Raw genomic sequence first — 13,492 nt, forward strand, 5'->3', positions numbered from 1 at the left:
TATGCTCATCGATTTTCGTCGGTGACCTATATAATAGCGCGTGATGCCCACCGATTTTTTTTTAACGTTATATGGTAATATCAACTCTGCACAAACATTGTCAATTCGCCAGAGTGCAATAAATACTTCGATGTTATATTTATTTCCACGAATCACTTGGATAACGATCTGGGAGATGTTGCATCGAGTAAAAAAACAATAAAGAAAAATATTACACAGAAGGTACCGTTCTCAGTCCAGTCATGTAAATAAACACCTTTAGCATTGTGCTTTACATATTTGGGGGTGGAATCGCGAACGAAATAATTTGACGGTGACGATTGGGGACACATGGATGAGGACACATGGACACATGGGGACATACTAACGGAGCAGTTTATTAAACCTTCACGTCAAAAAAAGAAAAAAAAAGAGAGAAAAAGAAAAAAACACCAATACTGTGAGGCATATACGCTGCCACTGCCCAGTAAAAGATTTATAGTACCCCTTAAATAATCCATAGAAGCTTATTTGTCATGTCAAATTGTGTTTTTCAAAGTGAAGAAGAAGTTCAAGCTGATACACTAATTACCATGCCGTCTAATAAAATACATTCGAAAGGCTTTACAACCATAGGTGTGCGCACAGGGGGGCGGGTTGGAGGCCTGGGGGGGGGGGGGGGGCGTCCACCCCCTTCCCTTTAATATCACGTTTTTACACTGCCTAAAATAACAGAGGGCTAAGCTATATTTTGTAAGTATTCATTCCAAAAGACAGGGCGTGAAAACACGGACACAAGAAAGAAGTCAAGACACCACAAACACCGACTAATAACTGAAGAGGCGCACAGTGACGGAAAAGAAAGAAGGCACGAAAACTTATCTGCGCATATGCCCATGCAATAGGCGAACCTATCAATCCGGCACGCGTGGGGGCCTACGTGAAGGTTAACTATTAAGGCATTTGGTTTCAGCTTTATGCAAGTTAATAGATTGCCATGACTTCTTTCTTGTGTCCGTGTTTGCACGCCCTGTCTTTTAGAATGATTAACACAGTGGGTTCTGATCGTAAGTGCCTTAGTGGGAGGAGGCCACGGGAAGAGCGGGGGGCCGTTGCAGCCAAACTTCACCGCCACCCCCCACCTCCCCAGTGGATAACCTTGCGCACGCCTTTGTCTACAACGAACGCCTCTTCAAAGAAGCAGGGAAGCTCTTAGGTCGAGGATATAGTGCCAGAGTTATTGCGAGCGACCTTTACAACGAAGTTACCCGTATAACAAAGTATATTTTGAATGCCCCCAACGATTCGTTATAAAAAATAAAGGGATTTGACTGAATATCCTTAGCCAGTTCGCGTGCGACAATGTTTTATCATTACTATTTCCGAGAAACCTGTAACTGACCAGAACAACGGCTTGCATGAGCAGCCCTCACTGTATGCAGGCATGTGAGCAATCTCTCGTATATATAGCGTGGGGTTAACTCATGCGCAAGATGGACGCGTTTAATCACCAATGTAGGCGAACCGTTGAGCGATTCTCAAATGTTCGCTTTATTTTGCAGGAGTAATATTCATTCGTAGGGCGTACGTTTGTGGCGGTGATTAATTTTGCACGGCATCGTTTTGTTGGTTTCAATGTGTGCAATTCGATACAGAACAGAACCGTTAACTATGGCGCATTCGTGGCGGTGTAATATAAGCGGTCGTTTATATATGCATGCATAAAGGCCGACTCAATAGACATTTAAATGCAATTCGGAACAAAGCAAGAAAGCGAAAAGTAATTTGCATATATATGTAAATCCTTCGGAAGTAAGCGCCGACATTTTATGCGAGAAAACTGAGAATACAAATGAGAGCGTACGAAATCGGGCGTGATCTATAAATATCGTGATTTATATATAGGCGCGCTGTTTCGTCAGCGATATGCGAGCGTCACTATACAAAAAGAAGAGAAATTTTCGTGTTTTACGTGCAAAAACAGCGATATCATTGGAGAGAGGTTTATTGTGAGAGAAAAGCTGAGCGATACCATTAGAGAGTTTTAGAATAGGGTTCGTAGCGTTAGCGTTGCTTGGGTACGTAAGCTATTTTCTAAAAATAACGTGGGTACCCGTACCCAAGAGGTTGGCATATTACGCATGCGCAGTGGCGGAAAGTGCTAACGCAAACCTTTAGGTGGACTGTTGTAAAACTAGCCTATTATAAAGCAAACCGAAGAACTAATCGGTGTTCGCGCCGCGGTGGTCTAGTGGTTATGGTACTCGACTGCTGGCCCGAAGGTCGCGGGATCGAATACCGGACGCGGCGGCCGCATTTCGATGGAGGTGGCATGCTGTAGCCCGTGTTCTTAGATTTGGGTGCTCGTTAAAGAACACCAGATGGTCGAAATTTCCGGAGCCCTCCACTACAGCGTCCCTCATAATCATATCGCGGTTTTAGGACGTAAAACCCCAACAATTATTATTAATTAATCAATGTCGACCGCCTGGGGTTCTTTCAATTCACGGTAAGCAGGTAATCTAGGTACCGCGTATCGAACCCGTGTCCTTGAGCGTAGCAGCGTCTCACATTACCCATTGAGCCGTTTAAGCCGATCGTTAGTCCGTGCAGAGCGAACAGAAGACTATCATCATCATGAACCGGCACGCGCTCTCTTCGTGCTCTTCTTTCTCTTTTCCCTCCTCTTCCTCTTCTGCTTCGCTCTCAGAACACGTGCGCCGATATGTCCGGCTTGGAATGCACCAACTCTGATGAGCGAGAGAACGAATAGAGAGAGAGAGAGAGAAAGGAAGATATAGAAAGACAGAGAGGAAAACAATATAGAAAAAAAAACAGGCACGAAAAGGAGATAGAAAAAAGGAATAGGAAGACAGAAAGATAAAGAAAGAAAGAAAGAATGAAATAATGAGAGAGAAAGAAATAGAGAAAGAAAGAGGAAGCTAGAAATAGAGAGAACGAGAGAGAGAGAAAGGTAAAGAAAGATAAAGAAGTATAGAAAGAGCAGGAAAAAGAAAGAAATAAATAGAGAAAGAAAGACCGAAATAGAAATAAACAGAAACAAAAGAAAGAAAGAAAGAAAGAAAGAAAGAAAGAAAGAAAGAAAGAAAGAAAGAAAGAAAGAAAGAAAGAAAGAAAGAAAGAAAGAAAGAAAGAAGGCAGGCCGTCCAGCATCGTACTTCCTTCGGGCTTGGCATCTCTATTGCGAAACTGCCTTAACTTTTTTTGGTTTGTTTGTTTGGTTAACCCACAACAGAAGGTAAATGTCAAAATCTGAGCCTAACTCGCATACATCATGGGTGAAAGCACCTGAAATTAAAAAGAGGAACTGCTAACAAAGCAACGCCATCTTGGGAAATATCTGAGCGGCGGCAGAAAAGACTGTTATCGTATAAGTGCATTGTGAAACGAATGAGTACGAGAAAAAAAAAAAACATAACGACGTCAGCCTAAGATAACATTTCTTGCGGGAAGTGTAATCTTGGCAGCCTTGCTTTGAGCGATGTGCATTTATCGTCTCTTGAATGCGTATACGTGCACGACATAGTGGCTGGTGCAGTGACATATGAAGTCGCGAGCAAAACTTCGCAGACGACAGGCGTCGCGAGAAAATTAAATAAGTCGAAGTATTAACGCGATAGAGTTAAAGAGCTCATTTCGCAAAAATTCCAGCGTCGAGGTAGGCGTCGGTGTCGGCGTCGTTGGCTGTGAGCGAAAAGTCATCATCTTGTCCGCGACCGCAAAATCGAGAAAGATCCAAATAAAAAATAATAAAAATCTTCAGTTAGTGTGAGAATTGAACCCAGGCTGTCTGCGTGGCAAGCGGGGGGCACACCGGGCCCGTGCTCTCCACCACCCCCCCCCCCATTTTTTTTTTTTTTTTGCCATGGCATACACAGTACAAAATAACACCCGACCACATCTTCCTGCCCTGCCCCCACTTCAGATCATGGAGGTCCCCCCCCCCCCCCCCTCGAAAAAAATTTCTGCCTAAGCCCCTGCCAGAGCCACGCAATTGCTTGAAACTGCTTCGGAAAAAAAACACTATATGAATGTCATGTAGTTAACGCATGTAATACTGCGTGGCAGAAGCGTAGAACGGTGCCAGGCGTCAAAACATGTGAATTGCGCAACGACTGGGTGTTTTAAAGGCCCACCCATTACAAAGCGCTCAGACATATATTTTGCTAACTAGTGTGCGCGCGGCCTGGAATTCAGCCCACTTCAGATATCAGTTTCGTGTGGTTTGCGTGTGGTACGCAAACTTTTGCTCGTGGCTGTATAGCCTATACACCACAGGCATTCAGATGTATACGTATGCCGGCATGTATCGTGACTCGTGAGCAATATGAGCTGGAACACCCAATTCATGTTTATTCAACGATTGCTCGCCGTGTACTGATATGAACGTGACGCACTGAACTGCCAGCGATACCTTTGCGCTTGAGCATTTAGTGTCATGGACGCTTTTGAGCCGGCCAACTGCGTTCAACCGCTATGACCTTTAAAAGGTAATTTCGGTGTTCCAGATCATATTGCTCATGACTATACGTACATATGCGATGAGTATAGACATGAGAAAAAACAAAAAAAAAACATTGTTGTTCTAGACTGGATCTACATTTCGCAGTAAACATCAGCTTCACATTTCGCGCTGAGCTCCGCCCTCTTATTAATGCCAAATGATGTAATTATGGGATTTTACGTGCCAACCACGATTTAATTGCGATGCATCCCGTATTGTGGGACTCGTGAAGGATTAATTTTGATTACCTAGGGTACTTTTCGTGCACGTAAATCTAAGTTCATCGGTCACGGTCCTTGCAGTTCGCGCTCATCAAAATTCCGTGTTTGGGAATCGAACACGCGTCATCGAGCTTATAGCAGATGGGGTTTGTGTTAATACTGTTGCAAACTGAAAACAAGAATGTCGTAATTGCGGTTGATATTGGCGTTGCCTTTCTCGGCAGTTCCGACTCACGCTCCAGCGTACATGTGAGCTGTTTTCTAGGATATAGATTGGAGTCGCTGATAATATTCTACGGTTTTCCAGCGCTTTCATGTGTGTCATCAGTGTGTTTCCTCATTTTATTTAACCATATGACTGCGGTATTCTCTAATAAAATATTACCGACGATCATTATCCAATTTTCTTCCGCTTTCAACATGATTCGCCGAATTTTTTTACCGGCTTTATAAAAAAAATCTACTCTTAACAAACAAGAGCTATTTGATTGACCGGGTTGCCCAATTGGAAAATTAATCTTCTTGCATAACATATAACAAAGGCGCTAGTGGCGCCTTCGATGAGTTTTCGACGGCAATCTGCCCATGTATAAATGAATTTTCGAAGTGAGTAGGAACTCACAGGAATTTATCAACTATTACAGCATATGGTTAACAATTTACCGAAATGTATGCGAAGAAAGGATATATTTGCCGCACATAACTTATAAGTAAGAAAAAAATAAGTAGGTTTAACACAGCACTAAAAACACGCTATAGAACGTGTATTGCGACACACTTAAATGATTAAAATCGGCAATGTCGGTAAGGGCTTCAGACACCAATGGAAAATGCTAAATTATGTTTTGAATGAGAATACGAAAATCACGACGATTAGGGAAAATAATTATTCCGTGTTGATCTTTTAGATATGGGTGACGCATTCAATGCATTCTTTTACACTAATACATCTAGTCATGTGATAACGCTTGAAGGAGGAACATAAGCGCTGGCTCATAATCACTTTTGCATTTACCTAAAGACCCGAATAGAGTTCCTGACATAATAAATCATCTTTTTTAAGGGTGTGTCCAGATAAGATCGAACACGAGGTCCCGGTCACCATTCCCGATTCTGATGAAATTTACTGTAGGTCTAGGCATTACACCCACAACAATGGTTTCGCAGTTAGTTTTGCGAAAAAAATTTTGTTCGCCTCAAAAAAAAAAATATACAGATTTTGGCCGAAAAAAACGCTTTTCCGCCAATTTCGCGATTTCTGAATTTTGAGTGCACCTAGGGAAAAAACGGTGCACTTCTTCATCAAAATATTTATTCCCCTTAAAGAACAAGTGAAATACAATCTTATGAGCCTATTATTTTTCTTGCTTGTCGAATCACTTTTGAAGAAAAAAATCACAAACTTGGCAAATCGCACAAAATACCTGTATTTCAGGAATTTATTGCTGCAAGCAAGTTGAAGTGAGGATAATAAAAATCGGTACATATTAACTTTCATAATTTCGCTCTCTTTTAAAATAATTTGCGTGGTTTTGTCGCGCTCCGTTTTACTTGATAATTGGGCTGAAACGTACGTGATTTACCAAAAACGCCGAAATTTGAAAATGATTTTCTCAAAAAGGCCATTTTTATTTTTTTTTTAAATCCATCTGATTGAAGTCAGGCACGTCATCTACCATTGTGCAGAAAAAAACGTTGCATTATTTTGGTTGCTAACAAGTTATAGTGCGTCAAATGTGACCATGCCAGCCTAGCGACCGCGTCGTTCGTTATGGGCTGAAACTCGGATATAAGTTGCTAAAAGTACTTGCACGTGACATAATCACAAATCAGCAGCTCCACACCAACAAATGCGCAGCCAGGTGTCATGGTTCAGCAAGCTTTGTCTTGGGATCAGCCGCTTGACAAACCCGCAGCAGCGGCCGCTCGATGCTGCGGGCACTCACATTAGATAAGTGCCGCTTCGACTGCGGATGAGCTCCGCTTGCGCGCCAAACTACGCTCAGAGGACAAACGAGAGAAGGAATGCATCACTGTGAAAGTTAAAGGCCGTTAAGTGCCAACAAATGTCATAGTATGCAACGAAAACTCTGCCGGCAATTTCCCAGTGAGCGCCTTCAATACATCACGGATGTATTTTTTTTTTCCCTGCTGTCATGCCCGAAGCCGCATAATATCGTGATAAACGCTCGACTTGCGTTGAATATTCTTTCTGCGGACGCACAACAATACAGTATTCTAAAAGCGGTTCTTTAATGAAGTAAAGGACTTGGACACACTTCTTTTCACAGCCGGCTGACACAAGTGTTCTGGCACGAGATGAACAACTGCAGTTTGAGTTGCTCGACCATCGGAAGCACGTATGACAGCTTTCTTTAGATATCAATGGCTTTCTTTTGTGTCATATGTTGCTCATAGAATGAACCTAATTATCCTTAGGGCTTCAGAAGAGAGGAAGCACCACATGAGCGCACTACTAGATGCGCTCACTGGGAAATTGCCGGCAGAGTTTTCGTTGCATACTATGACATTTGTTGGCACTTAACGGCCTTTAACTTTCACAGTGATGCATTCCTTCTCTCGTTTGTCCTCTGAGCGTAGTTTGGCGCGCAAGCGGAGCTCATCCGCAGTCGAAGCGGCACTTATCTAATGTGAGTGCCCGCAGCATCGAGCGGCCGCTGCTGCGGCCGGGTTTGTCAAGCGGCTGATCCCAAGACAAAGCTTGCTGAACCATGACACCGGGCTGCGCATTTGTTGGTGTGGAGCTGCTGATTTGTGATTATGTCACGTGCAAGTATTTTTAGAAACTTATATTCGAGTTTCAGCCCATAACGAACGACCCGGCCGCTAGGCTGGCATGGTCACATTTGACGCACTATAACTTGTTAGCAACCAAAATAATGCAACGTTTTTTTCTGCACAATTGTAGATGACGTCCTTGACTTCAATCAGAGGGATTTAAAAAAATAATTAAAAATGGCCTTTTTGAGAAAATCATTTTCAAAGTTCGGCGTTTTTGGTAAATCACTTACGTTTCAGCCCAATTATCAAGTGAAACAGAGCGCGACAAAACCACGCAAATTATTTTAAAAGACAGCGAAAGTATGAAAGGTAATATGTACCGACTTTTATTATCCTCACTTTAACTTGCTTGCAGCAATAAATTCCTGAAATACAGGTATTTTGTGCGATTTGCCAAGTTTGTGACTTTTTTCTTCAAAAGTGCTTCGACAAGCAAGGAAAATAATAAACTCATAAGATTGTATTTAACTTGTTCTTTAAGGAGAATAAATATTGTGACGAAGAAGAGCACCGCTTTTTCCCTAGGTGCGCTCAAAATTAAGAAATCGCGAAATTGGCGGAAAAGCGTTTTTTGCGGCCAAAATTTGTATATTTTTTTCAGGCGACCAAATATTTTTCCCGAAACTAACTGCGAAACCATTGTTGTGGGTGTAATGCCTAGACCTACAGTAAATTTCATCAGAATCGGGAATGGTGACCGGGACCTCGTGTTCGATCTTACCTGGACACACCCTTAAGGTATCTAGTCGACGTGTTGGGGAAATGCATTCCGCAAAAGTAAAAAAAAAAAGACAGCGCATCTCATATCGTTTCCTTTTCCACATATAGTCGATCTCATATTTAGGACAGGAATATTTCCAGAGTAAATAAAAACGGCAAAAGATGCCCCGATGCATAAAAATGGGGACAGAGCAAATCTTTCTAACTGTTGGCCAATCTCTAGCCTGCTCCCACCCCTTCTTTTTCAGTAACGCGTTGGGAAAGGTATATGCACAGAAGAGCAGTAAGAAATATCTACGCAAATTTAATATATAGTCGCCTAAACAGTTCGGGGTCCGAGCCGGCTGCTCTAATACCGCTTCGCTCGTATCTTCTACTGACAAAATTGAACATCCCATTGATAGAGACGACTATATTGAGGACGTGTTCATCGACCTAATGAAAACCTTCGACACCATAGCTCGATCTCTGCAATATTTTTGATAAAATGAACTTAATCGCATTGCGGGGGCTTCGAACTAAGGATCTGTAAAACCTATTCATCTAACAGGCAGCAATATATGTCCATATTTATACAACACTCATAACAACACTATTTATGCAACACTACAACACTATTTATACAACTATTTATACAACACTCATTCTCCACCGTGAGAGGCGAAGTTCCGACCCCACCCCCTCCCTCATTGTTCAAGTCGGATAGAAAACAACATGAGATATGCATCAATGGACGAACGGAAATGAAGGGGTGACGTGTTTCTCGCAATGGTCTGGCTTGGCAAAAGGTTGAAAGTAGGGGTGTGCGAATATCAAATTTTTCGAATACGAACCGAATACGAATATCCACCTTCGAATATCGAATCGAATATCGAATATCAAAGGAAAAATGCCTCCACAGTAACAATATTTTATTTAACATGTAGCTATTTGAAAAAAAAAACAGCCTGACTGGCAACACAACATACACTGCTATCTCCAGAACACAATGTCCAGGCTAGCACAATGCACATCACAACACAAGCAAACATCACGGCACAATGAAAGTAATGACTAGATGTTATTATGAAGAAATATGAGTTGCTCCATATGATCAGGCAGCAGGCGCTCCCTTCTAACAGAGACAACACCCCCCCCCCCCCCACCCCCACCCATGCCACTGAAAAAAGCTTTGCCAAGACTGGGGTATCTGAAGGTGCCTACAGTCCGCCACCAGTCACGTGGGTCACTGTCTTTCTTCAGAAGTGGTCCCGCATAGTGAACGAGTGGTAGGGCGCACGTTACGGCCGCATAATATGAAAATGTACGGTTACATGATCGCCAACAGCGCTGCACGTCGGAGATGCACCAGCAATAAATCATACGTATTGGGGCGCTCGTCGCAGGCAGATATCGTGCCTCCGTGTACTTACGATGTTTATCGCTCCTCTCGGCAACGTTTTTAGCGATACGAAGGCAGCAGAAATGTGGAAGACGAGTTATTTTATGCATGATAATCGAATCGCATATTCGAATTTTTCGAATATTCGAAGTTATCAAATATTCGAAACTTTTCGAACACACGATTTTCGAATCGAATACGAATATTTCGAATGTAATATTCGACGAATATTCGAAACTTTCGAATATTCGCACACCCCTAGTTGAAAGCAAAGAGTCCTTGGAATACAACAACGTCAAGGGTCCTCGGCCACTAATATCGTCAAAAACCTGTGTGGCCAAGACCCGCACTTAAAGGGACACTAAAGGCAAATAACAATTTATGTCAGAGTGAAAGCCCAATGTATGACAACTTCTAAAACGGCAATATTATCAACAGCAGTGCCCTACTTACCGAGAAATTAAGCTAAATGTATCACATGATGAGCGCCACGGGTGGGACATTTTCGAAGCGATCCCGATGACGCATGGAAGTCGGCCTACAATAAATCACTAGTAATCAAACTAGCAGCAGTAAAAAAAGAACCTTCCGAGCATCAAAAGACGTAATAAAATGCTGGTTGTTCATTTCCTTCTGATTCATAGAAAAACGAACCTCTCTGGCGTTGCCATGGGGAACGGCGCGCGTGGTTAAAAGGTTCCGTTTTCGCCTAACTGCGCTTCGCCCGGCGCCCTGCTTCGCTCACGCGGTCGCGTCTCAGTGGTAGTTTTGGGATCGCCTACTGCCGCGTGTGTTTTGTGCGCTCGTGAAAGTCGCTCTGACCGAAAGTTCGACAAAATGCCGCATGCATGTGATATTGCCGGATGCCCGACTGGTGCACAACGCCAGTGCTGCAGCAAGGAAACCGGTGTGCCTTTCACTGGGTGCCGCGGAATGAACCCTTACGCTCGATGTGGCTTAGTGTCATGCCACTGCGCCAGTGTGCTGAACAGTCAAAACCTCTGCGTGTGTGCTCGCTGCGGGACTGCGGCAAGCTTCGATGGCTTCGATGGCCGTTGTTGCTACTGTGGGTCCCGCTACTTCCGCTCTGCTGCAACTAGTGTCGGCGGCCGCGCAGTAAAAGCGGGCAACGTTGGGCACTTTCTTCGTTAAGTGAACTGGGAGCGCAGAAAAAGACACAAAGGACGAAGCGAGGAACAGGGCTGGGCAGTATCGCGATACAAGAGTATCGCGATAGTATTTCAGAGATACTTTTGAATATCTGTATTTCTGTATCGAGATACATTTCAAAAATGTATTTGTATCGCAGTAATGAAATACTTTTACGGTGTACCGCTTGTATCGCGATACAATGCAGAACACGGGTATCACGTTACATTTTCTTTTTGTCAGAAACGAGTTGACGCGTGTTTCCAAGGGGGTACGACGGTTTTTTTAAATGCGAAGCATTTCTTAGCGAACGTCTGCGACTTTGAGCGTATCTATCTATCTATCTATCTATCTATCTATCTATCTATCTATCTATCTATCTATCTATCTATCTATCTATCTATCTATCTATCTATCTATCTATCTAGCCGCCTACGACTTTGTGCTCTCCTGGTCGCTTGGTTAATCAAATGTACACCAAAGTTGGTATGGCGTAGCATGACTGTATGACGAACATAAATGACAAGTCATAACATGAAAATCATGACACGCATGTCATGTACAGCATGATTTACATGCCACGCTCATGGTGCGCTGGCGGCCGTTTCGCTAGCTTGATATATACCAAAATTGGTATCTTGCGAAGTGACTCTGTGGCGAGCATAAATAATACGAGTTAACATGAAAATCATGAGAGGCATGTCATGTACAGCATGACTTACGTGCCACGCTCATGGTGCGCTGGCGGCCGTTTCGCTGGTTTGATCTACCCCGAAATTGGTATTGGGTGACGTGACTGTGTGGCGAACATAAATAACACAAGTTAACACGAAAATCATGACACGCATGTCATGTACAACATGACTTACGTGCCATGCTCATGGGGCGCTGGCGGTCGTTTCGCTAGCTTGATCTACCCCGAAATTGGTATTGCGTGGCGTGACTGTGTGGCGAACATAAATAACACAAGTTAACACGAAAATCATGACACGCATGTAATGTACAGCATGACTTACGTGCCACGCTCATGATGCGCTGGCGGCCGTTTCGCTAGCTTGATCTACCCCGAAATTGGTATTGCGCGATGTGACTGTGTGACGAACATAAATAACACGAGTTAACACGAAAATCATGACACGCATGTCATGTACAGCATGACTTACGTGCCACGCTCATGATGCGCTGGCGGCCGTATCGCTAGCTTTATATACGCCGAAATTGGTATCTTGCGACGTGACTGTGTAACGAACATAAATAACACGAGTCAACATGAAAATTATGACACGCATGTCATGTACAGCATGATTTACGTGCCACGCTCATGGGGCGCTGGCGGCCGTTTCGCTAGCTTGATCTAGCCCGAAATCGGTATTGCGCGACGTGACTGTGTGACGAACATAACACGAGTTAACACGAAAATCATGACATGCATGTCATGTACAGCATGACTTACGTGTCACGCTCATGGGGCGCTGGCGGCCGTTTCGCTAGCTTGATCTACCCCGAAATTGGTATTGCGCGACGTGACTGTGTGACGAACATAAATAACACGAGTTAACACGAAAATCATGACACGCATGTCATATACAGCATGACTTACGTGCCACGCTCATGGGGCGCTGGCGGCCGTTTCGCTAGTTTCATCTACCCCGAAATTGGTATTGCGCGTCATGACTTTGTGACGAACATAAAAACGCGAGTTAGCATGAAAATCATGACACGCATGTAATGTACAGTATGACTTACGTGCCACGCTCATGGGGCGCTGGCGGTCGTTTCGCTAGCTTGATCTACCCCGAAATTGGTAATGCGAGACGTGACTATGTGGCGAACATAAATAGCACGAGTTAACACGAAAATCATGACACGCATGTCATGTACAACATGACTTACGTGCCACGCTCATGGGGCGCTGGCGGTCGTTTCGCTATCTTGATCTACCCCGAAATTGGTATTGCGTGGCGTGACTTTGTGACGAACATAAAAACGCGAGTTAGCATGAAAATCATGACACGCATGTCATGTACAACATGACTTACGTGCCACGCTCATGGGGCGCTGGCGGCCGTTTCGCTAGTTTCATCTACCCCGAAATTGGTATTGCGCGTCATGACTTTGTGACGAACATAAAAACGCGAGTTAGCATGAAAATCATGACACGCATGTAATGTACAGCATGACTTACGTGCCACGCTCATGGGGCGCTGGCGGTCGTTTCGCTAGCTTGATCTACCCCGAAATTGGTAATGCGAGACGTGACTATGTGGCGAACATAAATAACACAAGTTAACAAGAAAATCATGACACGCATGTCATGTACAACATGACTTACGTGCCACACTCATGGGGCGCTGGCGGCCGTTTCGCTAGTTTCATCTACCCCGAAATTGGTATTGCGCGTCATGACTTTGTGACGAACATAAAAACGCGAGTTAGCATGAAAATCATGACACGCATGTAATGTACAGCATGACATACGTGCCACGCTCATGGGGCGCTGGCGGTCGTTTCGCTAGCTTGATCTACCCCGAAATTGGTATTGCGTGGCGTGACTGTGTGGCGAACATAAATAACACAAGTTAACAAGAAAATCATGACACGCATGTCATGTACAACATGACTTACGTGCCACGCTCATGGGGCGCTGGCGGTCGTTTCGCTAGCTTGATGTACCCCGAAATTGGTATTGCGTAGCGTGACTGTGTGGCGAACATA

The 13,492-nt window shown here is 43.9% G+C and overlaps 1 protein-coding gene across 1 annotated transcript in view; it reads left to right on the forward strand.

Moving 5' to 3' along the window:
• The window catches only part of LOC119390577 (ABC-type organic anion transporter ABCA8), a 134,499-nt gene that overhangs the window by 741 nt on the left and 120,266 nt on the right, over positions 1 to 13,492 (forward strand). The window lies entirely within an intron of this gene.

The sequence above is a fragment of the Rhipicephalus sanguineus genome, chromosome 4 (assembly GCF_013339695.2).
Source record: "Rhipicephalus sanguineus isolate Rsan-2018 chromosome 4, BIME_Rsan_1.4, whole genome shotgun sequence".
Lineage (NCBI taxonomy): Eukaryota > Metazoa > Arthropoda > Arachnida > Ixodida > Ixodidae > Rhipicephalus > Rhipicephalus sanguineus.